We start from the raw sequence: 27,670 nt of genomic DNA on the forward strand, positions 1-27,670 counted from the left end.
AGGCTGGGAAGCACATATTTAATTATAACAAGCAAGGATTTGAGCGCAAAAGTGAGGAAAGCTGAGCAGGACATTGGGAGGGGCTCAAGGATCCCTCAGAGCTACAAACGATGCTAAGTTAGGAAAACTATCTTGCCCTACCTTGCTCCCTGTGATGTCGCCTCATTCTCAGTTCAATCATGCCCAGGCCATGCCACAGGCCTACACATGTATTCAGCTTCAATGGCCCCAACATTTTTCCATATAATTGCATGACTCACAAGTGCATATCACTCTGGTCTCATTCAAACACTGCCACTTTCTTGCACTCCCAGACATGGCCTTTCAATTTTACTGAATACTGATAGACATTTGCTCTATCTCATCGCATTTATGCTTAGTCACCATGCTCAACAGAGGAGAATATGTCAGTCTGAGCCATGAGATGCTGAGGACAGTGTAACACTTTGCTTTTGGTCAATACTGTTTCTCCGCATGCATAATATTTTCAAAACAAATGAGTAAGAAACTCACAGTGGTGATAATAATTAAACATTAACATTCCAGATGCTGTAAGAAAATGAGAAAAGGCAATTTGAAGTTCTTTAGCTCAACTGAAGAGTAAAATTGCATTTTATCTAGAGTTGTGTCAATAACACAAATAGGTTAAACAGATAATGTTAAAATAGCATTGATGGTAGAAACAGTACTTTGAAGCAAAGACATGAGGGTCTGCTGACCATAGAGACATGGCATTGTTACACACTGTCTAAATGTAAACCAAAAAGGAGGAGGGAGGCTCTGAGAAACTTATCTGTCTTGTGCTTGTAGAAGTCTAGTAAAATGCTGCAGAACCACTTAGGTTCAATGCCAGTTCTAGATGGAATAAGGGGAGCCCATATTTGAATTTCCATGAGTTCAAATAGGTCTATAGAGCTGTAATAATTGATGATTAGGAACTCGGATTGTGCATCCAATATTTTTCTTCACATCAGCAAAATCAGTAAAGGATATGAAAGACTTGCAAATTACTTTTTTCAGAACAGAACAATTTATGCAATGCGGTATTTCATCACAAAACCACCCAATATATCAGTAACTACCATAACTCTCTTTCCTTGAAAGAGGTGAGTATACCTTCATATACAATAATATCAAACATAACAAAATAGTATAAAACCATTAAAGAGAATGAAAGTATTACAGGGCATTCAGAACAAAATAACAGAAAATGAAAAAATTGTTACCATATTGTCTCATTGTCCATGAAAAATTTATTTATACTATGACACATAATAAAATCCAATAAGACACAACATGATGGAACCAATGGAAATGGAAGAACAAAAGCATGGTTGCACTTCAAAGTAAGATGATATTAAATTAGCAGTGCCCATTATAATATCTTGTTGTTTTCATAATAGCTGTTCATACCATCACAGATAATAAAATCAAACAACCCAGGATAAAACAATTCCAACTACTGAATGGGAACATTATAAGTCTCCAAAGCAATGTAATGGGGAATCATGATCACCATAAACTCTTATGTACTCTTATGATTTCTTACATTAGGGAGACTATACAGTATTTATACATTAGTTTGACTTATTTCACATAAGAGTAAGGTCTCAAGTTGCATTGATATATTTATAAATATCTCAATGTGATTATTCTTTATAGCTGAGTAGTACTCCACTGTGTAAAAATACCACAGCTTTTTTATCCATTTCTCAGTTGACAGACACCTAGGTTGTTTCCAAGATCCAACTATTACAAATTGTGCTGCTATAAAAATGAGTGCATATATATCACTGAGGTATGATGTTTTCAGTTCTTCTGGGAATATGCCTAGAAGTGGAATAGCTAGATCCAGTGGGACTTCCAATCCCAGCTTTTTGAGAAATTTCCAGACTGACCTCCACAATGGTTTCAACAGTCTACTAAACTCCCACTAACAGTGCAGGAGAGTTCCTTTTTCCTCACAGCCTCTCCAGCATTTGTTGTCTGTTTTCTTGATCCTGGCCATTCTTTCTGGAGTGAGATGGAACCTCAGTGTGGTTTTAATTTGCATTTCTCTAGTGAAAAATGATGAGCATCATTTTGTCATATATTTATTTGCCATTTGTATTTCTTTGTCTGAGAATTGTGTATTCATCTCAGTTGCTATTTTTGGATTGGATCTTTGAATTCTGGGGGTCTGATTTTTTTAATTCATTACATGTTTTAGACAGAAGTCCTTTGTCTGAGGGACAGTTCACTAAGATTTTTTCCAGTTTGTGGGTTTTCTTTTCACTATGTTGGAGATTTCTTTTCACGTGTAGAAACTTTTTAATAAGATGTGATCCCAGTTATTGATTCTGGGAAGTATTTCCCATGTATTTTGATTCCTGTCCATGAATTCTCTACCTACTCCTATGTATTCAAGTACTTGGTGATAGCCATGGGTCTAGTTTTAGTTTTCAGCCTATGAAGACCCAGTTTTTCAAGCACAATTTATTGAAGAGTGTCGTTCTTCCAGGGTACATGTTTGATCCCTATATCAAACGTAAGTTGTGTTTGTAGTTGTTGTTGTATCTTCTTATTCCATTGATCTTTATAATTGTTTTTATTCCAATAACATGTTGATTTTATTATAATTGTTTTGTAAAATAACTTTGACTCAGGGATTGTGATGTCTCCTATGTTTTCTTTGCTGTTAGAATTATTTTTGCTATTCTAGGTCTCTTTTGGTTCCAGATTAATTTTAGGAGTGATTTCTATAAATCTAAGAGCTATGTTGATGTTATGTTCGTTGGGATCACAGCGAATCTGTGTAACAGTTTTGAGAGAAAGTCCATTTTCACAATATTTAGTCTTCCTATCCATGTACAAGGGATATCTTTCCATTTTATGTGATCATCTTTGATTTCTTTTTCAGGATATTATAATTTTCCTCACACACACACACACACACACACACACACACACACACACACACATATGTTTTTACTTCTTCATGAGATCAATTCCAAAGTAATTCATTTTTTTTTTGGATGGTAGTGTGAAGGGTGTGACTTCTTTACTGCTCTCTCAATGATTTTGTTTCTAGTGTATAGGAATGCTATTGACTTTTTGAATATTACTTTGTATACAGCTAAATTGATGAATATATTTATTATATCTAGGAGACGTCCAGTGTAGTTTTGGGGTCTTCTATGTAGAGTATCATGTCATCTGCAAATAATAATAATTTAATTTCCTCTTTCCTATCTGTACCCCTTTTTTTCTATCTCTTATCTAATTGCTCTGACTAATATTTCCAGTACTAAGTTGAATATGAATGGTGATGGGGGACATCCTTGTCTTGTGCTTATTTTAAGAATTCAGTTTTTGGCCCCTTAATATGGTGCTGGCTGTTGGTTTGTCAATAGATGGCCTTTATCATACTGAGGTAAAGATCATCTATTCCAATTTTCTGTAAGGTTCTTATCATGAATGGAAGTTGCACCTTATGAAAAGCTTTTTCTGTATTTATAGAAATGCTCATGTGATTCTTACTTTTGGTTTTATTGATATGGTGGATTACATTGATTGATTTACATATGATGAACTATCCCTGCATGCTTAGGATGAATCGCACTTGGTTGTGGTGTATAATCTTGATGATTTTCTGCATGCTGTTTGCCAATATTTTATTAAGGGTTTTTGCTTCTGTGTTCATATAGGGAGATTGGCCTTTTTAGTTGGGTCTTTCTCGGATTTTGGTAATAGAATAATATTTGCTTCCAGGAATGATTGAGGAAGAGTTGCTTTCCTTTTGATTTCATTGAAGTATGTGAGGAGTGCTGGCATTAGGGTTCTTTGTATTTCTTGTAGAATTCCACAGTGAATCTGTCTGGGCCTGGGCTCCTCTTTGTACATAAGGAGAATTATATTATTATATTTTCAATTTCATTAATAGAAATTGGGTTATTCATCAGTTTTATATCTTCTTGATCCAGGTTTGGTACTTCATATGTTTCTAGGATCTGTCCATTTCTTTTGTGTTATTTAACAAATGTGAGTAGAAATTTTAAAATAGGTGTTGATGATCTTCTGTATTTCCCGAGAGTCTGTAGTGATTTTGTCTTTTTCATTCCATATTGCATGAATTTGAGCCTTTTCTTCCCATTTTTAAATAATGTAGCAGGCTAGGTGCTTATCAATTTTATTTATTCTTTCACAAAACAAACTCTTTGATTCATTGATTCTTTGGATTGTGTTCTTAGTTCTTACTGCATTGATTTGTTCTCTGATTTTTATAATGTTCTCCCTTCTTTTGGCTTTGGGCTTCACTTGCTCTTGTATTTGTAGATATTTGAGGTGTAGCATCAAGCTGTTTATTTGTATTCATTCTGTTTTCCTGATGTGGGAAGTCAGTGTAATAAATTTTCCTCTGAGGACTGCTGTTCTCTATAGAAAAAGTGACTGTTGCTGCAGTAAAAAGGAATCTGCATGCATCACTGCAATATGTCCTTATCTCTTTGGGGAAGAGATGCACTAAAGGAAACTGCACTGATTGGACTTACTACCTTCAGTATTTGAATACTTTGAACACTGACATCAGTAATGATTGAACTACTTATTTACATTTCTACCGACAAGGTTAAATAGTTCCTTTTCTCCTGTGGTCTCATGATCATTCTTTTGATCTTGTGGTGATTTGCTCTCTCTGCAATGAAGGTGTCCCTATTTGCATTTCTCCTTTGTGCAAAAACACGTAATAGTTCTTCAGGTATTTCTTGGCAATTTATATCTACTCTAAAAAGTGTGTATTCATTTCATGTTCCTATTGACTTTACATGCTAGCTGTCAGGGAGTAACATGCAAAACTTCTCTCATTCTGTAGATTATTTCTTCATCCTTTTTTATTTGATTTCTTTCTTTCTTTTTTTTTTTGGCTTCTATGTTTGTGCAGGACTATGAAATCTTGTATAATCCTTTTTGATTGTTTTTTCACCCTATCTTATTTTCAATACAAAACACCAGCAATAGCATTAAGTTTAAAAAGTTTCTTTTTAATGCCTCTACATTCAGAACATGGAATGCATGGCTCATTCATGTTTACTATATTTTACTCTAATAGAGGCATATTTGAGACTGCTGCACAGATTACCATAAAAAGTACATTTCCTAAGTGAAAGAAAAATCATGATTTGCAGTTGTGATTCTTTTATCCTATCCCTAAATTTATATTCTTGACCTCCACTTACTTGTTTCCTTAAACCTCAGTTGCAGGTATAAAAACAACTGCTATGCACTCTGCTAAATCTTCTAACAAAGTTGCCACCCAAAGTCAGCTTCTAAGCTATTACCTTCTCTTCTCACCATCTACTGATGCTGGGACTAAATGAATCACATTTAACCTAGATCTTTATACATAACTCCTTAACAGTGCAATTATTTAAATACAAGATGATCAAAAGTTGCATAATTTTTTTTAGTTTTTATAAAATAACAAGAAATATAAAAGTGACAGTAGTAATATATTTAATACAGGAATCAATGGATTAAAATTACAACTGCCCCAATGATGCTCAGCATAGTCAGTGCATAAACAAATTTGCTTCCCATGTGATGCTTGGGGATAACTGCTAGGTGGCCCAGTGATAAAAGGACAACTGATGTATAACTGTGAGTATCAAAATAATGTTGACATGGGGCGAGTACTAAAGCACTAGACCACATCTGCAGAACTTGAAGATATAGTTTGAGACAGGTCATACTAAATTGTGTAGCCTGGACTCAAATTTCTTTTCCACTAATTTAAGCCACCTGAGTTGCTAGGATTACAAGCATGAATCAACAGGACCTCCAAGATTTATTTTCATGGTAAAATGAGAAAGTGAATGTACTCAGGATATATGTCTTATAGATTCAATATTCTATTACTAGAAATACATACTCCACATCTTCCTGGTGATGGTAAGCAGAAATGTGCTGCAGGGAATCTGGCCATATGCTGTAGTGCATAGAGGCTAATGATGTATTTTACATTTCTTTTACTTCATAAAGCATGTCAGAGACTTCAGATATAAAACAGACATAGTTTTAGTGGTGATTATACAACAAGAGAGTAATTTATGTGTCCAAGCATAACTGATATTAGGGCAAGCTATCTTCATTGGATTAGGGGTATTTAATGCAGTGCTCACTTGTGTTTCCATGACACCAGTTTTTAACAGCATAATTCCAATGGAACCTAAGTAGATTTTATATTCAACAACACTGAATTAAACACTTTACAAATTACATGACTGATAAAATGGAAGTGAAAACCACAGTTCACAGAATACCAACTGGGACTCATGGCCCATTGTATGTGTTTAAATATGATCAGCACAAACCACAAACATCAGGCAGTTGTCCTTATAAATAATGAGACATGCAATTGTATAAATTCACAATTCAGTAAAAAACAGAACGCAATCTGAATTATAATTTAGCAAATTTATTTTTCACTGTGCTGACAGCTCAAAATTTAAATTTCCCTTCATGCCATTACTTCAGTGCTTTAGGAAATATCAGTAATAATTACAAAATAGGTAATAGGTTCACAACACCAAAGAGTAAAATAAAGGCATTTGCATGATACATTCAATAGCAACCTTTTTCCCCAAAACAAGTCCACAGTTAAAAAATTCCTTTCAAAGTGTGGTTACTGACAAATCATACCACATTTTTTACTTTCTGGAGACATTAATATAATTTGTTATATGCTTTTGGAGACAAGTTATGGTTCTGTCAGTGTGGGGCAATTAGAAATTCACAGCAGTATGGTTTACTTTTGGTAAATGTGGTAGAAAACTTAATAATACAAAAGATGCAATATAAATATAACAGGTAATATTCTAATGGTTAGAAAAACAAAGATTTACATAAAGGACAATATTTGCTCCAGGGAAAAAGAGAAACAGGCAACATAATGTACATGGTATAAATCCACTGATGTTAGGATATAAGCAAGTATCTTGTCACAGCATGAAAAACATAACATTCATTAATGTACAAGTCATGTGAAAAGAACACAACTTTGTCAAAAACATATGCTCCAAGCCTCTTTAAATTTATATCTTAATGTCAAATATAGCATCAATTTCAGAAATATCATTTATGCCACAGAAAATGAAGCAAAAGATTACAACAAATGCAGCATCAATATTACAATTTACCAAAAAATACAAAAATTAAGTTTTAAAGACAAAACATTAAGTACATAGACACTACGCATATTTGAACAGAAAAAGTACATTTCAGTTTACCATGTTTAATTAAAAGACACTATGTTTAAGCACAAATGCACTTTAAAAAATCTAGATAAGTACAAGTGATTAACTAAAAATCACATAACATGTACTTGAGGAGAGCTCCACCTCAGATTTGTCATTTCTGGAAAATTTGTGAAGAAATGTGGACATCAAACTTTTGTATTAATTATTTCTTCAGGACTCCTTCGGATTTTAAAACTAAACTTAGATCTAAAAATTCAGATCAGTGAGGCTTTTTCTATGTATTTAACAAAGTGTGTTGACTGACATATTTCTCACATTGCTAGTCCACGTAGTATTTCTGCCCAGTGAGCTCTTTCAGATATGTAACTATTATCATGTTTGCTGAGAGTATTCCCATAATGTATACAATGAATTCCCAGTGTGGGTTTCCTCCTGATTTTCACATTCACTCTGGCTCCTGAAATCATCCCCACATTGCTTACATAGCCAGTGTTTCTTCCCAGTGTGAATTCTTTTTTTTTTTTTTTTTTTTTGGTCTTTTTTCTTTTTATCGGTACCGGGGATCAAACTCATGACTGCCTGCTTGCAAGGCAGGCACTTATGCCGCTGAGCTAAACCCCCAGCAACCAGTGTGAATTCTTTCATGCGTTCTCCAATGACTATATGTGGTAAAAGCTCTCCCACATTGTTTACATACATAGGTATTGTCGCCAGTGTGAAGTTGTTGATGTGTTTTACAATATCCATGTGAGGTGAAAGCTTTCCCACATTCTTTATGTATGTAGTTTCTCCCCAGAGGGTATATTTTCATGTGTTTTGACAATGAGCATTTTGCTGAAAGCTTTCCAGTATTCCTTACATATATATGGTTTCTGGCCAGTGTGAAGATTTTCATGCAGTACACAATATGTAGTTGTACTGAAAGCTTTCTCACTGTGCTCACATATATCGGGTTTCTATCGAGTGTGAACTTTCATGCTGCTTACAAAGTCCACATTGGGTAAAAGCTTTCCCACATTGCTGACATATATAGGGTTTCTCTCCAGTGTGAATTCTTTCATGTTGCTTACAATGTCCATGTTGGTAAAAGCTTTCCCACAATGCTTACATACATACAGTTTTCACCAGTGTGAATTCATTTTTAAAATCTCCAGGTGAGGTAAAAGCTTTCCCACATTGCTTTCATATATAGAGTTTTTCTCAAGTGTGAATTCTTTCATGACTTTTAAAATCTCTAGGTGAGGTAACAGCTTTCCCACATTGCTTACATATATAGGGTTTTTCTCAAGTGTTCTTTCATCTCGTTTACGATGTCCACATTTGATAAAAGCTTTTGCTTATTGCTTACATACATAAGGTTTCTCTCCAGTGTGAATTGTTTCATGTTGCTTACAATGTCCACTGGTTGTAAAAGCTTTCCCACATTGCTTACATACATGAGGTCTCTCCAGTGTGAATTCTTTCATGTTCCTTACTATTTCTATGTGTGGTTAAAGCTTTCCCATATTGTTTGGATACCCAGGGTTTCCCTCCACTGTGGTGTTTTTCATGCATCTGAACATCGTGGTGTGTGTCTGTTTCTTTCACACCCACATTAGTTTCTGGAGGACAAAGCAATAATTCTTGTGATTTGACTGATTATACACTACACGTTTTTCTTTTCCATTGCAGGAATGAACCACAGGTATTAACACAAAATCTCTAGCTTTTTTATTTACTTTAAGAGATTTTCACTGATGATTAAATTGTTAAATTTGAATATGAACTTGCCATTATGCAAAATCTGATTCCTAGGATGCTCTATGGGGTTTAGGATGTATTATTCATAGCCAGATTCTCTTGGGCCTTGCAGAGGCCCCAGGCCCATTCAGATGACATCACCAGAACCAGAAGGTGCCATGAGTACATGAATATACATAGAGCTACACTGTGAACAGACACTTTGCCAGGCACTGACCATGATCCAATGACCAACAAAGATGTAGCTACTGCCCTCTTGACCTTCCACACTAGTGGGAGCAACACAGTCACCCTGGATGGCAGATCATATACTACTAAATTTATGGTACATGAGATTTCCTCTGGGCTTCCCTAGATATGGAAACACATCAGTGGAAGGGGACTCAAGAGGAAGCACAGAGTACTGGGTGGCAAGTCTCTGTGCAATCTAACAGCTGAGGAAAGGTGGAACACTACCCATCCCTTCTGTTCCCTCACTTCTCACATATGTATGAAGCACAATCCCAGTACCATAGTAGACACTTTTCCATCCCCTTGTGAAGGCAACATACCACTGGGAAGCACTAGAGAGATGTGTGTACAGCTTTCCTGAAGAACAGAGAGGGGGTCACAACACTGTTCACAGGCTCTCCCATGGAGTCATCTGTCAGTCCCCCAGAGCTGTCTGGGGCAGCACTGCTCCACTAGTGGTGGAGATAGGGTGGAACTGGGCTCTCCACAGCTGGAGCAGCAGCCAGGTATCCAACTCAGCAGGGTGCCTTGGGAGAGTAGTTAGGGTGGGATAACACCCAGCTCACACTCAGCTGCCCACACCTTGCACCCCCAGGACCTTAGGCCTGCTTCTTGGCTCCAAGCAGCAGCTGCAAACCAACATGGATCTTCCAAAGTTACTTCTCCTGCCTGAACTGGAGCACTGTGAGCCCAGTGAGGCAGAGAACAACAGTGAGGAGGACTGGGTACAGGCCTGTGAACAAATGAGAAGGGACAAGGCTAAGGGACCACCTTGAAGCCCTGAGACACAGAAGTCAGTGGGTAGATGCAGTGTGGGAAGACTGCCTAGTAGTGGATTTGTGCACAGAGCTGTCTCTGACAGTCACTGGAAGTCTGATGGCTGTGCAAGGAATGTGGGCAACTGATGATCTTTTCTCCTTTTGCTGTTGAATGGTGGGCTGGGCACCAATGTCAAGGACCAGGTGCAGACTTTCTGCCTGACACAATTACAGTGCCCTCACCAACTCTGGGACCACAGGAAGAGCCAGCAAGAGGAAGCTGATCTCTGTCAGCTCCAATGCTGAGGCTATCAGGGCCCGTCAGCAGCTGGCAGCTCCTCAACCTCACCCTGAGGCCAGCTCTTGATGAAAACCTGACTTTCCCATCTCCTCCATGATTTTTTTCCATTTTCATGCCTTTACCTCTATAATCCTTTTATATATTATGGCATAAATTAATTTTAAATAAAGGATATGATTTCATTTGTTTTAATCAACATCCTCAGTGCAGTGGCATGTACACATTCTCAGTGTGCACCACCTTCATTTCTGTATAGTTCCAGAACATTTCCCAAAACTTCATTCCCATTTGGACACCATTCTCTCTCTTCCTTGCCAGTCCCAGCCACCACTGATCTTTCTGCCTCTGTGATTTACTACTCCAAGTTTTTACATCACTTCAACACAACTCTGTTTGGTCAAGCAGTACTGGAAGAGACTAACTGATATTTCTCTTTGATAAAGGGGACAATCCCAGATAGACTACAGTTTATAATTAAAAATTAAACACATTAATCTTTGAGGTTGGAATTGCCTTTTCATTTGTTTTGTGAGATAAGAGACAAACTCTTGCAGTTCAAGAGGGAATCAGCTCATATTGCCAGCAAGTGTATAAAATGTACAGTATCCCACTACAGATACATTCAAGTATGGGTCACTGAGATGTGCTGTGTCCCCATCCAGTGGCAGGTTTTAAAGCAGGTGCTGAACAGCACTGTGGAGAACACTGGGGGCAGAGCAGAGCCCCTTTCCCCACCTCCCATCACAGCTCTAACAGGGTCCATGAACCTCACAGAGCTAAGCATAGAAGTTTCTCCCACACAGAGAGCTTCACAACACAAAAAATAAAGAAAAAAGATGCACTACCTTTTAAGTTTTCTTTTCAAGACTTGTTCACAGCACTGTTAGAAGCAGCAAGATACTGGGACCCTTTCTACCCTCCATGTAGAGGGTGCAGGCCATCAGTGTGGGCCATGGGAACCAGGGAAAACTACAGGGATGCTGAGCTCAGTCTCTCTGGGCTCACAGGGAAAGAGGTCAAGGAATCTCATTATGAAATAACACATGGATGCAAGATGGATGTGTGTGTGTGGATGGTCTCAGGTTTTACAATGTAGTATCTCTGACATCAATGTGTGTATACACAGAGATGTGCATGAGACAGACAGAGTGACAGAGGCAGAGCAAGGCAGAGTCTGGGAGATTTGCCCATCACTTAGTGAAGCAGAGCTACAGAGGCCAGAAATGTGAATGATTTTCTTGGTTTTACTCTCAAAGTCCTTATTGGACAATGTCATCTTTGTGAGGGGAAGTAGCACAGGAATCTATCAGGAACCTGTGAAACAGATAAATGTAACCAAAATTTCTTTTTTCTTTTTCTAAATCTGGCATTTATAAAAGCATATATTAATGACACAAACATAGTTCTCCAGTACAGAGTCCTCCTTGGACTTGTCATTAGCAGCCTCAGAAGACAGAAAAAGGGGCAGAAGGTCCATATAAAGGTGGAAAAGAGGTTTTTCCTTAGTTGAAGAAATGTCACCTGAGAAGCCTCACTTAAACCAAACAGAGGTGCCCTTTCTTCCCAGGGTGTGGGGGGAGGGCGTGGAGACAGCACAGAGTACAAGGATGGGTTGGAAGAGGACCAGGACTCAGCTGTAGGAGAGGTCACAGTATCCGGACCAGGGCCACTCAGTCTTTGCTTTTCTTTCTCAGTTAAAAAAAAAAAAAAAAAAAAAAAAACAAAAAACAAGAAAACAACACAACTATCAGGTGAGAAGAGTTTCTGAAAAAGGAGCCATGAAAGACACATACAATAGAACCACATTACATTTTTAAAAGGTATTTACATATAAGCTGTTTGTACATTGGCTTGTTCTGTGGGAAAGGCGGGAAGTCATGCACCACTGAGCTGCTTCACAGATATCAACATACTTGCTGTTGATTCCCCTCAGTAAAAATCCTTCAGTGCAGAAATAGAGTTGACAGAAGGAGAGATTCAATTTCTCTCATCCCCCAATGAAGAGGAATTGAAGATTGTGTCACAGGCTCCGATGGCTCTGGGCATGTCTGCAGTCCTCAGTAGCACTACAGTGAAGTGTCTGGGGGTACCCCTCCCACAAGACATGGACCACAAGTGAGGTGGACATAGGAGAGCTGTGTGGAGCATGATGTGCCTGGCTGCTGGAGGGAACCCTGCCCTGGCCCCAGGTCCCAGAGGTGCAGGTAAGACTCAGAACAGCACTCTGCATGTTGTGTAAATAAACTGACCCTTTAGGAGACATGGAAATAATACTCCGGGGAGGGGTCTCCTATGGCAGAGGGGACATCTCATGCATACAGTTTCTTAACTGCAAAAGAAAATCTCCCAGTTAATGCTGCATGCACATGACTTCCCCTTTGTATTGCACTGCAGGAAGATGGACCCTGGCAGTAACCTAGAGTTACTGAGCTGCCTCAGTAAACCCAGGGCAAACCCACCACAAGATTTCATCACCCTACTGTGAGGTCTCATCAGCTCTGGCCCCTGCTTTTTGCTGCTGCTGCTGCTGCTTGACAATTTCAAGGTGATTCCTATCTGCACAAGCCATCTCCACCTCTCTCAGCTTATGGCTGCCAGGGTGTGGATCAGAATATGCATTTACATAATATCCCATCATGATTTCAGGAGGGGTGGCAGCCTCTTCTCTACTGGAAATTATTTTTCAAGTTTGGGCATAAGAAACCTTATACTATTTGTATAGCCATTTGAGAGGAAATGACATTATTTGGAAAAATGTAGGGCACACATTTTGTCAGTGGAAGATTCAGTTGCTACTGAAGCCTATAGTTCAGGGGTAAAAAGACATTAGGTAGGGTTTGCTCTACAAGATGCTACAAGGGACAGAAATGTCCCCAAGTTCAAGTTCTGCTTTGCTTCCCTCATTCTACCAAGCTGCAGAGTGGATTCTGAGCATCCAAACATCTAGGGTTTGAACTGCAGTACAAATATGTAAAACCCCAGACAACTGAGGAGTAAAAACTGAAGAAAAGCTTTTTGGCAAAATGCAGTTTTAAATATATGCTTAAATAATTTAAGAAACCAAAAAACAACAACAACAACAACAAAAAAAAAAAAACAAGAAAGAAAGAAAGAGAAAAGGTAATGCTAATGCTGTGTTTTGTTCTAATGCTCCAGCCACAGTCAGAAAGGAGAGGAGCAAAATTTGCAGACTGGAAGGGTCACTGTGGGAAATGCACTTGGCCTAGGAGGCTGAGGGTGTGTTAGATCCACTATGAGAGCACCAACCAGGGCAGTATCAGGCACCTGGTGGAAGCAGAGGCCGGGACCCAGTCACTGAGGCCCCTACGGCTGAGGTGGGAGAGTCTTTCCTCCATCCTGGGGGTTCTTCCCTCCCATGCCTGCAGGGCTGCAGCATGGATGCAGTGGGGGAAAGGCTGTAAGGCAGGCAGTGCTGGGCTCTTCTGCATGTTGCACACTCCCTGCGCCTCTGGGCAGCAGGAAAATTCAATTCCTCCTCTCTGGAAAAAGAGGCTCTGAAGAAAAACTCTTGCTGTCCTCTGAGAGTCACTGGCACAGGTGAACATGGTAGCTTCTAGGGTGGGGAGGGCAGCACCTCCCCACCATGGAGGGGCTCTGCATGATCTCATGTGTTATGGTTTTAAAAATTAGTCATAAACAATGTGTTGATTTTCTGAATACCAAGAATCCTTATTCTTATGTTTGAAGTTTCTGTACTGTGCATATCCTTCATTATATATAAATGAAAATTAAATCTTCCATTCTCACTCATCTGTTCAAGAAATTAAACACTACTTATTCTTAACTAAGTTGAGCATAAGAGAAGAAATATTGAGTGGAGCACTGTCAATAATGCAGTGGAAATGGAAAATGGAAAAACCACAAAGGCTTCCCTCCCAGGATCATGGTCTGCCCTCCACTAGCTCCTCTCTCCAGTCCTTGCCTGCCATGTGTGCCAGTGTCTCTTCACTGCTGAGTGGAGAGAGGGCCAGGCCACAAGCTCTCTGTCATATCAGGGAAGACCAGGGCCATGGCCTAGGACATGGCTTTCTTTCAGCATTTTCAGTGCCTGTTAGTTTGTAATTCACTTGGCAGCTTTGTTGTTGTAAATTCATGGTTTCTAACTTTTCACACTATGAGTAAGAAGAGAATACATGTGACTGCCAATCTCATTTTTTATAATGAAGACTTAGCAGTGGAATTTCTAGGTTAAATGTATACAGGTTGAATTTCATAATCAAATATTTCATACCTGAAGTCTCCACTTTGAGTCGGAGTCTGGAAGAGGAAGTCTAGGGGTGCTCAGATCTCTGTGGAGATCTGATGTCAGGAGAAAATGGACCAGGCAGAGGTACAGGACACCGCTGCACCAGGGGCAAGAAAGGTCCAGTTCTGGGCTTCTTGATCCACAAGTCAGCATCTCAGCAAAGAAGCACACACTGCACACTGGACAGAAGAGGGCAGGAAAGACCCTGCTGCCAGAGCTCCTACCTGCAGACCTCAGGCCCCCTGTCTCACACAGGTGAGATCTCTATGAAAAGGTCAGCCTGTTACAGAGCACACATTGGCTGAATGTCTTCCACCCAAACCAGATCTGAACTGCTGCATGTGGACTCATCATAGCTGTGAAGTGGGACAGGTATTTACAGTGAGCAGGTCAGGAGATGGGGACACTGCAGGCAGGCTAGGGTATGAGGCCTGAAATAAGATACGGGCACCTGACCAGCTCCAGTTTCCCCCAGCAATAGCCACCCAAGGAGAACAGTTTGCATTAAAAGACTAAGTAAATGAAAGGACTGACTGACAAAAATACATACTACAGGGAGAGCTTGAAAATACAAAATAAATGGTGGCATCCCTAAGTAAAATGACACGTGACCTTCATGGGAATGTGGTCTCCACTGGAGTCACTGACCCACACACATCAGGAGCAAACACACTGATGAACAGAGGAAAAAATAACATAGGCAATGGATCAACAATCAAAACTGACTAATACCAACAACAAAAGCCAGGCTAAGATAAATGTCCCTCAAAAATTTTTCAAATGTGTAATAAAGAATAAGTAGTAATCATTTTTGGATTCTTCCAGGAAATTTACCAGAACATGGAAAAGTGAAGCACCACAATCAACACCAAGATCAATCCCAGTGCTGCAGGAATGGTTCCACTGCAAAAACCATTCAATGTCACTTGTCTCTTTCACAGAATGGGGCACAGCTAACCCCTCAATAGACTTGGAAAAATAGCTTTCAAAAATTCCAAAGTTGAACATTTTGTCATGGGAAGAACTACTCACACACACCATGTGTAGGAAGAATGGGCCTCAGTGCAGCATAGGCTGTGCAGGTATGATGATCTTTATTATGAGAAGTCCATCCCTGACATGGTGCTCAGAGGCAGACAAACTCCAAGATTTTCTACGCAGATCAGGAACAAGACAAGACTTGCAAATCTTTTCAACATAATATTTGAAGTCCTAACCCTAGAATTTAGTTAAGAATAACAAAGCAATGCCTTTCAAATCAGAAAGTAAGAATTAAGAGTTGGCTCTGTTTCCTGAGGACACAACCTTGCATATAAGAAACTTAAAACTCCACTGAAAACCTTTTAGGGTTAAATTTATAAATCACTTAAATTGCGAGATACAAGATCCACATGTCCTAATCAATTCATTTTTATGCACTTCATACAAACTGTAGCCTCAAATACATAGAACACAATTTATTGCATAATTCATCAAAAAGAGTTAATGCTTAGGAAAAAATTAACCAAACTCACCTTTTCTTTAAAAACTGTAGAAACTGATGCAATGAGTGAAATGGCACTAACAGAAGAAAAGACACACTGTGATGGTGGATGGGAAGAATTCATGTTGTTACAATGTTCAGGATACCCAGAGCAACCAGCTGTTTCAGTGCCATTCATGTCAAAGTTTCACTAATACTTTCCTAGAAAAAAAAAATGAAAATTCACAAGGAATTACAAAGAGTCATCCTACAGCCTAGGAAAGAACATTAAAAGGAAAGGCATCAAAATACCTGGTTTCCAGGTATATTGTAAATTGAAGGCAGTCAAAGGATCTTATACTGCAAGAACAGGACGGCAGATTAAAATGCATAGCCCAGAGACAAACCAATTCATAGTCACCAGGAATTTTGTTTTATTTCTTCTTTCCTTTCCTGTCTGTTCCCACATGTTTATTTTCTTTTTCTGGTCAGGGTCTCCCTGTGTCATTGTGGCCTGAGCTGAACTCAGAGTGTGTTGCAGTCTTGTGTGGAAATCCCAGGAATCCTGCTGCCTCAGTGGCCTGAGTTCTGACATTGCAGGCATTTTCACCATTCCTTGCTCATCAAATGAGTTTTTAACAACACTATAATGAGAGCAGGTCTGGTGTGTGGCTTGTAATGCCAGCTGCCTGGAAGGCTGAGGCAGAAATATCACAAATTCAAGGATAGACCCACCAACTTAGCAACTTATTGAGAAACTCCTGAAAAAAAAAGGAAGATTTTTAAAAGTGGAAGGTAATGGAGCTAAATGCAAAAGATCTGTACTCAATCTCTAGAAACTGAATGAAAAACCAAAACCATAACCAAAACAAAACCTTGGAAAGTAGAATGGGAGGGTAAATGTTTTACACTGGCCTGGATTTCTGGAGGGCACTGTGCCTGAAGTAGCCTTAACTTTCACACCTTCCTTGGAATTTGATGTCAATCATTAATTTCCATGAGGGACCAGAGAAACAGAGAATGTGTTTCAAGGACACCAAGCCTCAGTCCCAGTGCAGAAGTCATTTGAAGTGATCTCCTGAAGCTCATGCTGACCACAGTTGGAAAAGCAGAGAATCCACAACCATTGTTAATGTGATTTTCAGTCCTACTCACTGAAAGAAAGTACAGGTTAGTAAGGTGGCAGATAGCTTAACTAGATTGACTCTTTCTGCAAAGTGTCTAAAGAGCAAGGCTGAAACTTTTACTACACAAATACACAAAATTACTGCCAATTACCAACTCAGGATAATGTATGTATACGTATATTCCCAGCTGTCTGGGAGGGAGAGGAAGAATGATGAAGGGTTTAAGCTTAGCCTGGAATACTCAGGAAATTAGTGAGACCATGGGTCAAACTTTGTAAAAAAGCTAAATATTTTACAAATGTATGATAATATTGATCATTAAGAAATCATAGGGCAAGGTACATTAACCACTACTATTCTACAATCATTTTTATGTTTCCATAGACTTAAAAAGAGTATCCTTTTAAGCTCCTTATTACTATTTAAAAAATAGAAATCCCTTCATCAAATTCTGGTTCTAAATATAAATTTAGGAAAGTACAAAAACAATGATCATGATGTTCTTACAGAGGTAGCCAAATCCTTAGAGGGTATATTCAGTAGGGTATCTGTAGTCATCTCAGTAAAACATTCAAAAACATTGAAACAAAGCAAGTAGATCAATCTCTACATGATGGTAAACCTTATGCTAGGTGTGCTGACTGAAGTACACTTGCAAGAAACCTCACAAATATTTATATTTTGAATTCATAGGCGATTTTTGAAATTTTATTTAAAAATTTTTTCTCTTATTCTTTATTTCTTTTTTTCTTTCTTTTATGCTTTGTTTTGAGATAGGGTTCTGCTATGCAGTTCAGGCTAGACTTGATCTTCCCTTGTAGTCCAAGATGACCTCAAATTCCCAACAATCCATCTGCCTTCAGAGTACCGGAATGACAGGTGTGCACCAACAACCCTGACTGTGTTTTCCTTTTTAAATTTTCTCCAAAACAAAACTACAGATTTATGTGATATTCTTTTATTTTCTCAAGTTGATTATACAAAACTAAATCAGAAAGCACTGAAAATACACTGAGGGTGTTTCAAAATCCTCACCAAAAAATAACATAATGTAACATAAAATAGCATAGCATAGTATAGCATAAGAAAACAAAACAAAACAAAAAGCAACCACCTAACTCTGCTTTAAACAACTGCTTCAAAGACACTTTAAGAATTTCTGAGTTGGCCATACACCAGCAATATGATTCAGTAATTTCATATTTAAGTACTTTTTCTTGAAAATAAAAGCCTGTATCCACTCAAGCCTGTGTTAAAAAATGGCTGTGGCAGGTGAATTTCAAGTGCCGACCATGGAATAGAACAAAGGGCCAACAGCAGATGGGTGACAAGTCACGAAGAAGTCACATGTGGTTGGTTCAGCCCCATATTAGTGGTTTGTGGCATCAGAGGGTGAGTCCAGGACTGAGACACTGCTTGAATGAGACCAACCAAAGAGCATCACAACTGAACAGGCACAGTGCCATCACCTCTAGGAAAGGCAAACTACCCAGCAGGGACACAAAGCCAATGGTCTGTTTGGGATGCGAGGACAGGAAGTGATAGCTGTAGGTAGGAGACAAGTTTGCCAGGAGTGATACACATATGAACTTCATCAGCATGGAGTGATAATGTCCACAGCCTGGCAAAGCCTCCCCTTGCACTCACCACCTGCTGTTTCCCCTCACAGGATGTCAGAGTACAGAGCACTACAGTGTGTGGTTGAGGTAAACATCTAAGGATGAGTAAGTAATCATTCATAGGCACGTGAGAGTAAAACTTGCTATGAATCCTCCTTCCCTGGACAGACAGGGGTTATAACATGAAACATTCACATCCTTAAAAAAATTATTATGGGTGTTCTAGGAGCATCTCCGTGCTCACTATTGGAATTGAAATGAAACTATCATAAGCCCAGAAAAGAAAGTCCTCGGAAAATGTGACAGATCTGTCAGTGAAGACAGTGAACAACTCATACTCAGAGAGAATGGACACTTTGGATGGAAATGTGTGCTTGGCACAATGCCTGCCACATCTGAAGCATCTACATGTTTGCTGCATTAAAAACTTCAAAGTGTAAAACCACACACAGTTTTCTAGTTTTTCACTTTGCTGTTTCTAAGGTGAACACAGATTTGTTCCACAATAAAAAGACAAGGGTCATCAGAGGGGGAGGCCCAGCTATGGACACCAGCCTGTGACCTCATTTCTTTGGCAACAGGCCTTAACAGAACTCTGAAGGCTCTGGTCACGAGGCACCTTGGTGTGGCGACAGCCTTCACAGGCACATAGCTCAATAGAGTGACCAGTGTATATGCTGTGCGGCTTTCCCATGCCTAGAAGCCTCAGCCGGACCCCACATGAGAAAATCACCTGGGAATAAGTGAAAGGATGGTTCACTTGGCCCAGATGCTTCAGGATGCTCTCAGAGAACTGCCCAACAGACAAGTCAGCACTGGGCAGGGCTCACTGGCCCAAGGCCCCTGGTGCCCAGACACAAGAGGGAGCCCAGGACAGATGTCCCTAGGCTTGGCCACCAGCCACTCAGATATACTGAATCCAGACATGTCTCTTTAGGCCTGGCCACCACTGTGAGTCCCCCTAAACAATTCCTGCCTAGGTCATCAGTCTGAGGGAGGTTGAGGAGAGGCACTGAGGGCAGATTCTCCTGGGTAGGGGCAGGTACTGGGAATCTCTGAGCATGGGTCACTGTCATGTTCTTACCCATAGAACAAGGCTGGCAGGAGGAAAAGGGCAGTGCCCATGTTTATCCACAGCCTCCATAAACATCTCCTATGGTTCTGGGTAGAAGTCTGGGACAGAGCTGTCTGTCTTTGAGGAACATAAGATTATCTAGATTAACAACATAAAACCTGTGGTGTCTCAGAGCCTCAGGCTTCCTCCAGGCTGCTGGGCACTGCTGCTACAGTGCTGCACACAGACCATTGGCCTGGATCTCTTCCCTGGGCCCTGTGTGCCATGTCCCTGCTCCAGATACTGGGACCCACAATTACAATAGGTATGGGCTCCGGTGCAGGGTGTGTGAGCAGAAGGGACTGTAAGGAGGCCCACAGATGACTGAGAGGAACTTTGGGCACATCGCTCCAGGGCTTGTCAAACACTGGGTCCATAGTCCTGCTACCAAGGAAGCTGGACTCCCAGTGCTCAGCTACCATATCCTCTCTACTCAGTCTCTACCTTGTCACAGACAAGATCACTCTCCACATGTTGGTAGAAGCAGGAGAAAAGGACATAGAAACAAAGTCACTTCATTTATTGTCATGATTGAATTCTACCATTGCACCTCATTGTCAGTCCTGGGCCTGGTGTCCATGGACCATTAGCTGGCTGTCTTTCCACCCTGTCTCAAGCTCTTACATATCATCACCTCATCAGAGACGTGTTCACCTCAAACGTCAGTCCACTCTGTTGATTTATCTGGCACTTGTGTCACAGAATTTTTTTCAGGCACCGCAGTTCCTATTGCAGGAGCCTCTGGGCTAAATGAGAACAAGAGAGCAGTGAACACAGCTGCTCACCTTCCATGGCTATGGAAGAAGAACTTAATTCCTTCATGGGACATTTCATCAGAAACCTGAGGAGCATTCTGTGGGCCTCATTAGTGAACTTGGACATCCAGAATGAGCCTCTGTTTTCTCATGTCTAAAATGGGGACCATCTTATTACTCATAGTTTTGTTCATGCATAGAGTTCTATTCAGCCTCTCCTCTATCAAGGTGAACTGAGCATGCTAGTATTCCTAAGTGTCCCTCATGAAAGGTAACTTTCAATACGAAATTCCCCTTTCTGTTGGGGTCCTCCTGTGAGCTTTGTACCATGAAGCCCTGTGGACCATTTAGAGTGTGGGCTTTGCTTCAGCCCCAAACCCCCGAGATGCCATGTGCAGGACATCAATTCCATGTCTCCCAACTATCTCATCACAGATGGGGACTCAGTCACCAGAGAACCTGGCAGAGGTCTGTATAGCAAGCCTGGTGCAGGCAGATGGACCTCACAGCCTGAGGAAGCCTCTGGAGCCAGCTTTCCTGGACAGCTGGCCTAGCTCCAGCCACTTCTCTCTGGACTTTTCTAGGGCTGAATTCTCAGCCCCAGAGGCACCAAAGCTGAGGTGAGTTCTTACCTTAGCAGCCCAGAGAGACTTGACCACCTGCGGATTCAGGTCCTGGCCATGTACAAGGGACTCACTCAACCCCAGTTTTCAATACTGAATGGTGGTGTGCTGAGTGGATCAAGACATCAGGGTTCACTGAGGATGAAATGGGGGTTCCACAGTAAGTGCTTAGCTGTGGCCTTGGCTATTGTAGAGGCTGTGCTGAAGACCTATTTTAGAGGCTGTGCTGATTCCCATGGATGATCTTCTATCCCTCTCACTGACCAACACTTGGGGGAAGCAGTTCTTTTCATTGGAAAGGAGACTGGAGATTCACTGTCTGGGCTTCAGGGATTGTTCAAAGCAGGAAATCTTGAGTATAGCAAAGCATCCATGGTTATCAGATGTCATGAAAGACAAGTGTAATCAACCCACAAATGTACATGAAGACACACTGTGTGCAGACGTTTTTCTGGGTATTGACCATAATCCTGTAATCAGAGCAGGTGCAACAACTGCCTTTTGAGTTTTGATGTTCTTTGGAGTCCAGAGTCACCCTTGGCAACAGAACAGATACTGCTCACCTCAAGGCCATTGTTTTGGTCCCCACGTCTCCCAGATGAGGGTATAGACCATGCTCAAGGAGTTATACAGAGGCAAAGAGAACTGGACAATAGATCACTGCCTGAGCTAGAGATGGCAGAGAGGCAGGAGAGACACCAACTTACTCCTCACTTATCAGATATTCATGGAGTGGCAGCCCTGAGCCCTTGAGTGCAAAGACAGGGAAGGTTCCAGTTCTCACCTTCACCAAGCTGACCTGCACTGGGGAAGGGCAGGGAAGCACTGTCAGGCTTCCATGAAGAAAGTAGACATGTGATACAACTAAGCAAGGGCTCCCTCCCATGGAGACTTCTTTCAGCCACTAAGGTCTCCTTAGGCCTATACTGCCTCACTGTGGGTGGGAGAGGGTGTGGCTGGATCCTGTACAGCCTGGGCAGGAGGCTCATACAACCTCCCTACAGGTGAGTTATGCATGTAGTGCTGGAGGAAAGACCAGGCCTCTCACTCTGCTCCTTTCTTCCCTGTACCAGGTCCACCTCTTCTGTGCTTGACTCTGCATTGGAACTCTACTCACATGTGGATCCCCAGGCTGAGCTTCTCCTAGACCAGCTAGAGACTCCTGAACCCCCCAAGGCTGAGATCCTAGGGTAAGTAACCCTGGGATGTGGGATGTGGGCTTGTGGGAGGGGATGGGCCTTGGAACTCAGCAAAGCACACAGATGCTGGGGACCAAGGAGCATGAGACTCTCAGCAGTCAGTGGGGGGATGTAATCTACAACTGTGTTGCTTGGGCTATGTTGGTGCACATGGCTCCCTCTGACAGCCAGTGGGAAGGTTTTGCCCCAAGAAACCCATCGACAGTTGGTCATCTTTTCTCTTCTTGGAACTGTTGAGCCAGTTTCAGGCCATGCAGAACTTGAACCTGCTGACCTTGTGCCAGCTCTACCTGCAGCTCCCTCACAAGCTCTGGCCCCACAGCAAGAGCAGGCACCTTGATTCCCTTGTCCACCAGCTACAGAGCTGGACCTCCTAGTGGCTCCACAGCAGGGCTTTTTTCTTGAACTCTACCTCCTTGCAGCTCTTGACCCAGACCTGCCATTCCCATCTCTTCCAGATTTATTTATCATTCTATTCACTGCTACTCTTATTTCCCAGAGATATGTGTTAGAACAAATATAAATAAAATGTAAGATTTTAGTATGGTTTAAAGTAATCAGTGCATTCTCAATGTTGTGCAAATTTCACCACTGTTCAATTCCAGAATATATTCTTCAAATTTTTTTACCCAAAGGTGTTTTCTTTTCTTTCCCCTTCTGCTCTGTCCGAACCCCAACTGATCTTACATCCTCATAATTAATCTATGTTACATTTCCCACAGGAAAGTGCCCCTTACCTCTGTATATCTGCTGTCTTGTCCCACATCAAGTTTTCTTTGGCCAGAGAATGTTGGCAGTGACTTTTTAGGCTTAGAGTTAGGATTACGGTTCAGGTTAGTGTAAGGGTTAGGGTTGGGCTAAGCTCCCAAATATTACATCATTGCCCATTGCATTGATATAAAGAAAAGAAAATCCAGACAAAGCAGCACCTTGTGCTCACCATGTCTTGGCCCTGAGATGTATGCTCAGTGCAGGCAACTTTGAGAACAGTCACTGGTCGATGGATTGTACCATTATACACAAAGTAGGGCCTAATTTCCATTCTACATATCATATGAGCCATAGACCTATAACCAACATAAACAGTATACACTGTAAATAGGTACTAATAAAGTATACAATGATTTATAAACCAAACACAAAGCAAGAAAATCCACTTCTGACATGTGGGAAAAAAAGAGCAACAGATGAGAAGCCTGACACAGGAAAGATGCACTCTAGCTGGCAAGCAATGGGTGCTTCATGCAGATGCAAACCTGAAGAGCAAAGCATGAGCTTTAAGTCCTTGGTAATGGAGTCTCTGGCACCAATCTTACTATCATAGGAACATGTACTTTTATACTTTGCTCTATGCCCAACCTAACATAGACACATAGAAATCTAGATGTGTGCTGGCTGCCCGAGATCCCCAGAAGCAGTTCATTCTTGGGGAGACAAGTGAACCCACACTGCCAAAAGCTGGTGATGACTGAGTCATGGAACAGAAAGTGAAAACCAAATGCAGACAAATCTGGAGGAGCCCTCAGTGTGGCTCCCAAGCCCTGTCTCTGTAGCTCTGCTCAGACTCCTCATTTCTAGCAAAGCAATCAAAACTGCTGTCTCCTCTCTGGCCTCAGGATACAGGGTCAGAAGTGGGTCTAACAGTGACAGCTGAAAGTGCCCCTTACCTCTGTATATCTGCTGTCTTGGAGGAGAAAGCCCCTTATCTTCCTCTACCTTTCTCTCCTGCCTCTCCCACCAAGTTTTGAAGGCTGAGCTAGTGCCAGGCAGTCTGGGTGGAGAAGATTAGCAGAGCCTTCAACATTCTTTTATCAGCATACTTTTTATATATGACATACTTTGTCATACACACACAGCTTGAGAACAGTCACTGGTTGACAGATTGTACCATTATGCACAAGGTAGGGCCTAATTTCCATTCCACCCATCACATGTGCCATGGACCTTTCATCAAAATAATCAGTAAACACTGTAAACAGCTATTAATAAAAATATACTAATAAAAAATAATTAAGGATCTCATGATGAGTTGTGAGACAGAAAGATTTAGCAAAAAGTGACAGTTACCTGGAAGGAACTTTGCACTGTACACCAAGACCCTAGCATCAATATGGTGGGGAAGGAAATATATGGGATTCTCACCCAACTCTGCAGCCACTCAGACCTCAGCCGGCCCATTGTGCATCTCAAGGATGTTTGCCTCCTCCCACTACACTTGGGTAAAGCCTCCCTGACACCTGGACCTGAACACTAGGTATTTGCCTCTGGAGTCAATGGCAGAAAAGTGAGAACACAGCAGCACCTGGCAACTAGCAGGCAAGACAGAAATGGCAATGGCCATGACCACCTTACCTGAGAGTCAGTCCCTGAGACAGTGGCACGTTATACACATGTAAGCCTTGGGCCATCTCCTGTCCGGGTGCTGTTCACTCCTGAAAGAACCAGAGACATACTAGTAGCAGAGTGATGACACTGCCAGGCCTTATAACACAGTCAGTTGGTCTTGGGAAAGGACAGAGACTCATGGTAACAGTGGGGCGGAATTTGTCCCCAGACACAGTTGGGCTTGGGCACCCTTATTTCCCTCCCTTCCAATGTGTGGTCCAGATCTTTGGTCCCTGCTTCAAAGTCTGGTGCACTAAGCCTTTAGTCCCTGGCCAGATCCAATTCTGCCCACCCCACAGGAGCCATTTCAAAGTTACTGTTTCTACCTCGATTCGGCCAGATAGGAGTATCTGCATTTGTCTCCCCACATATCCAGATACGCATGCATCACATGGTAACCCAATGCTTAGGTCAGCTCCTTAGATGCTCCACAGATAGGGGTTTTCAGACTGACCTTGAGATCTAAATTCTAAGCACCATGTTCTAAGAAGAACTTCTAGATCTGGGAACCAACATTAGGGGCTCATAGTAACCTCAATCCTAGGCCCTGGACCAAGCACAACACAGGATGGATTAAGCTTGCTCTAAGTGATAACCCATCAGCCATACCTGTGGGTACAGGATTCTCTCTGGGACAAAAAGGGATGGAAGGGGCACAGAGCAGCCCCCAGGCCAACCAGGGTTAGCACAAGCCTAGCTGTGTGCTCTAAGGAGAATGATATATAACAGGAGGAGGGATGGATGCCTGAGGAATTAGGGAATAGAAGATGGAAGAGCAGAAAAAGGCCCCAAGTTTCTCAATGATGGACACCTGATTTTGTCAACCACCATACCTTTTGGGTGACAGCAGAGAACAGTGACATCTAGACTTTGGGCAGCTACACATGCAGTGCCTCCTCCTTTGATTCCACTCAAAGTTCCAAGGAAGGTTGGAGTGGAAAAGGAGGGTAGAAAAAGTCTGGCAGGGGAACCACAAAAGAATTAGTGTGGAAGGATGTCTTGAGCAGGTGGCAGTGGTATACACTCTGCGTTGCCCCATTTGGCTGCCAGACACAGCCAGTGTCCACTGCCACCCTGACTCAATACCACCAGGCAGGGATCTCCCTAATTCATTCAAGAGGGCCATCCCGATGCCCTGACAGGCACTGAGGTCCACACACAGAGAAGGGCTGCCTAACTCTGTGGGATCCAGCACCTGCTCCTGCCCTTGTTCTGTGCACTTCCTCAGTGTGATCAGCTCCAAGATGGTACAATATGTTGAGAATAGATGGCTTGCAGAGTCCATGGGGAGCCACCTTCAGGAGGGGTTGTGCTAGACATGTGTTGTCACTACCATGCCTTAATGCTGTGCCTGGTTTTAACACACTATAACACATAGAAAAAGTGAGTCCCCACGGGTTCAGGGATCAAGGGAGGCTAAGATATTCTGGTAAGAAGCTCCATTGTGTGAGAGTGGGGCCAACAGACACTATTGTCCTTGGCCTCCAGCCTGGGACTGACTCACCTGAGACCATGCTCCAACCAGTCTGCTGGAGAACTGCATGTCTGCTCTTTGGAGAGCTACGTTCCAGGTCCAGGTCAGAACATTTGAGAACTTTAATGCCTTGTGGGGTACAGAGTAGGTATGGAAGTGGGGCAAATGTCTATTACATAGATCAAGAAATGATCTCCAAGGCACAGGCATGAAACTCGATCTCTTTCTAAAGTTGTACCCCACAGAGATTTGCGCCTCAGGATGTGATGAATGCCTTGGAACAGGGCACAGGGGCTGTTAATCACACACAACTTTAGTATTGTGGGGTATTAAAGTTCCCTGTGTCTGTGGTATGGGATTTTCTCAGAGTTAGGGAGGTGAATGGGTATTTTAGTGGGTAAGATGCCCAGAGAAAATAAACCACCTGAGCCAACATTAGCAATAGCAGTAAGCAAGTGTCTCTCTCTATATATATCTCCATCCGTATCAGGGAATGCATTCTTGTGTACTGTTACAAGCTTCAGCATATCCATGGCTGTCTATGATAAGTCATACTTATAGAATTGTGTTCATGCTGTTCATATGCTAATTAGTTAGGTGAGGTCCATACATGTCCTCAAAGTCTTTGGGGCTGAAGCACTGTGAAGTGGTTTCCCATATTCCACCAATTGAAAGATGAGGGAAAATGTGTTTATTGTAAGTGACCCCTAGGGTGGACTCATGCACACAAAGACCACGACAACAATAAATGTAAAGCATAATACCACTAATCCCACCACAGTGAAGCTTATGGCCATGCAGAGTCAGGTGGATCCCAAGGATTCCCATCACTGCATGAGCAGATCCTGCTGCAAGGCCTGGAGGGTAGAGAATACCAGATTCATTTCTTTTTTAAAAATTTTTTTATTTAAAGAAAGAAAAGAAAATGAAAAGAAACAAAATAGAAAAAAAGTAGAATAGAGAAATTTTTAAAATTTAACATCATAAAACCATTGGATGATACGTTATATATTGTCACCTTAAAAATAGTTGTTAAAGTTACAAAAACAAAGTGTAAAAAGTGGCTAACTACTTAAACATAGGCAGTACAAACCCTTCTTTTCAATATCTCACAGAAATGTAGTAATATGGGCATCTATCTTACACATTATACATATCATTATTTCCTTTAGAACACTATTTTCCCTTTCTCCTTTGCAATATTTTATACTTTTTGGATCTCATTACTTGGTCAGTTTTTTTAATTACTTTTAACACCATAGAGATAATGTGATATTTACTAATGTGAGTCTTTTAATTTCACTGATGAGCACATTGTCAACTTGCCTACATTTACCAATAAAGGCCTCAAGATCATCCTTTTCTATAGCTGAGTAGTTATCA

General features: G+C 41.3%; 1 long non-coding RNA gene across 2 annotated transcripts; it reads right to left on the reverse strand.

Moving 5' to 3' along the window:
* Window positions 1-4,738: 4,738 nt before the first annotated feature.
* Window positions 4,739-27,114, reverse strand: LOC101789352 (uncharacterized). Of its 2 annotated transcripts, XR_010045808.1 has the most exons (4): window positions 25,647-27,114; window positions 24,781-24,860; window positions 16,044-16,213; window positions 4,739-9,936 (listed from the first exon to the last, which is right to left on the reverse strand). It is a non-coding gene; the product is annotated as an uncharacterized LOC101789352 (long non-coding RNA). The 2 variants fall into 2 exon arrangements; XR_010045807.1 differs by having other exon boundaries at window positions 24,781-27,101.
* Between the last annotated feature and the right edge of the window lie 556 nt (window positions 27,115-27,670).

This window comes from Cavia porcellus, unplaced genomic scaffold, assembly GCF_034190915.1.
Source record: "Cavia porcellus strain 051 isolate PalLab524CR breed Dunkin Hartley unplaced genomic scaffold, mCavPor4.1 scaffold_41, whole genome shotgun sequence".
Lineage (NCBI taxonomy): Eukaryota > Metazoa > Chordata > Mammalia > Rodentia > Caviidae > Cavia > Cavia porcellus.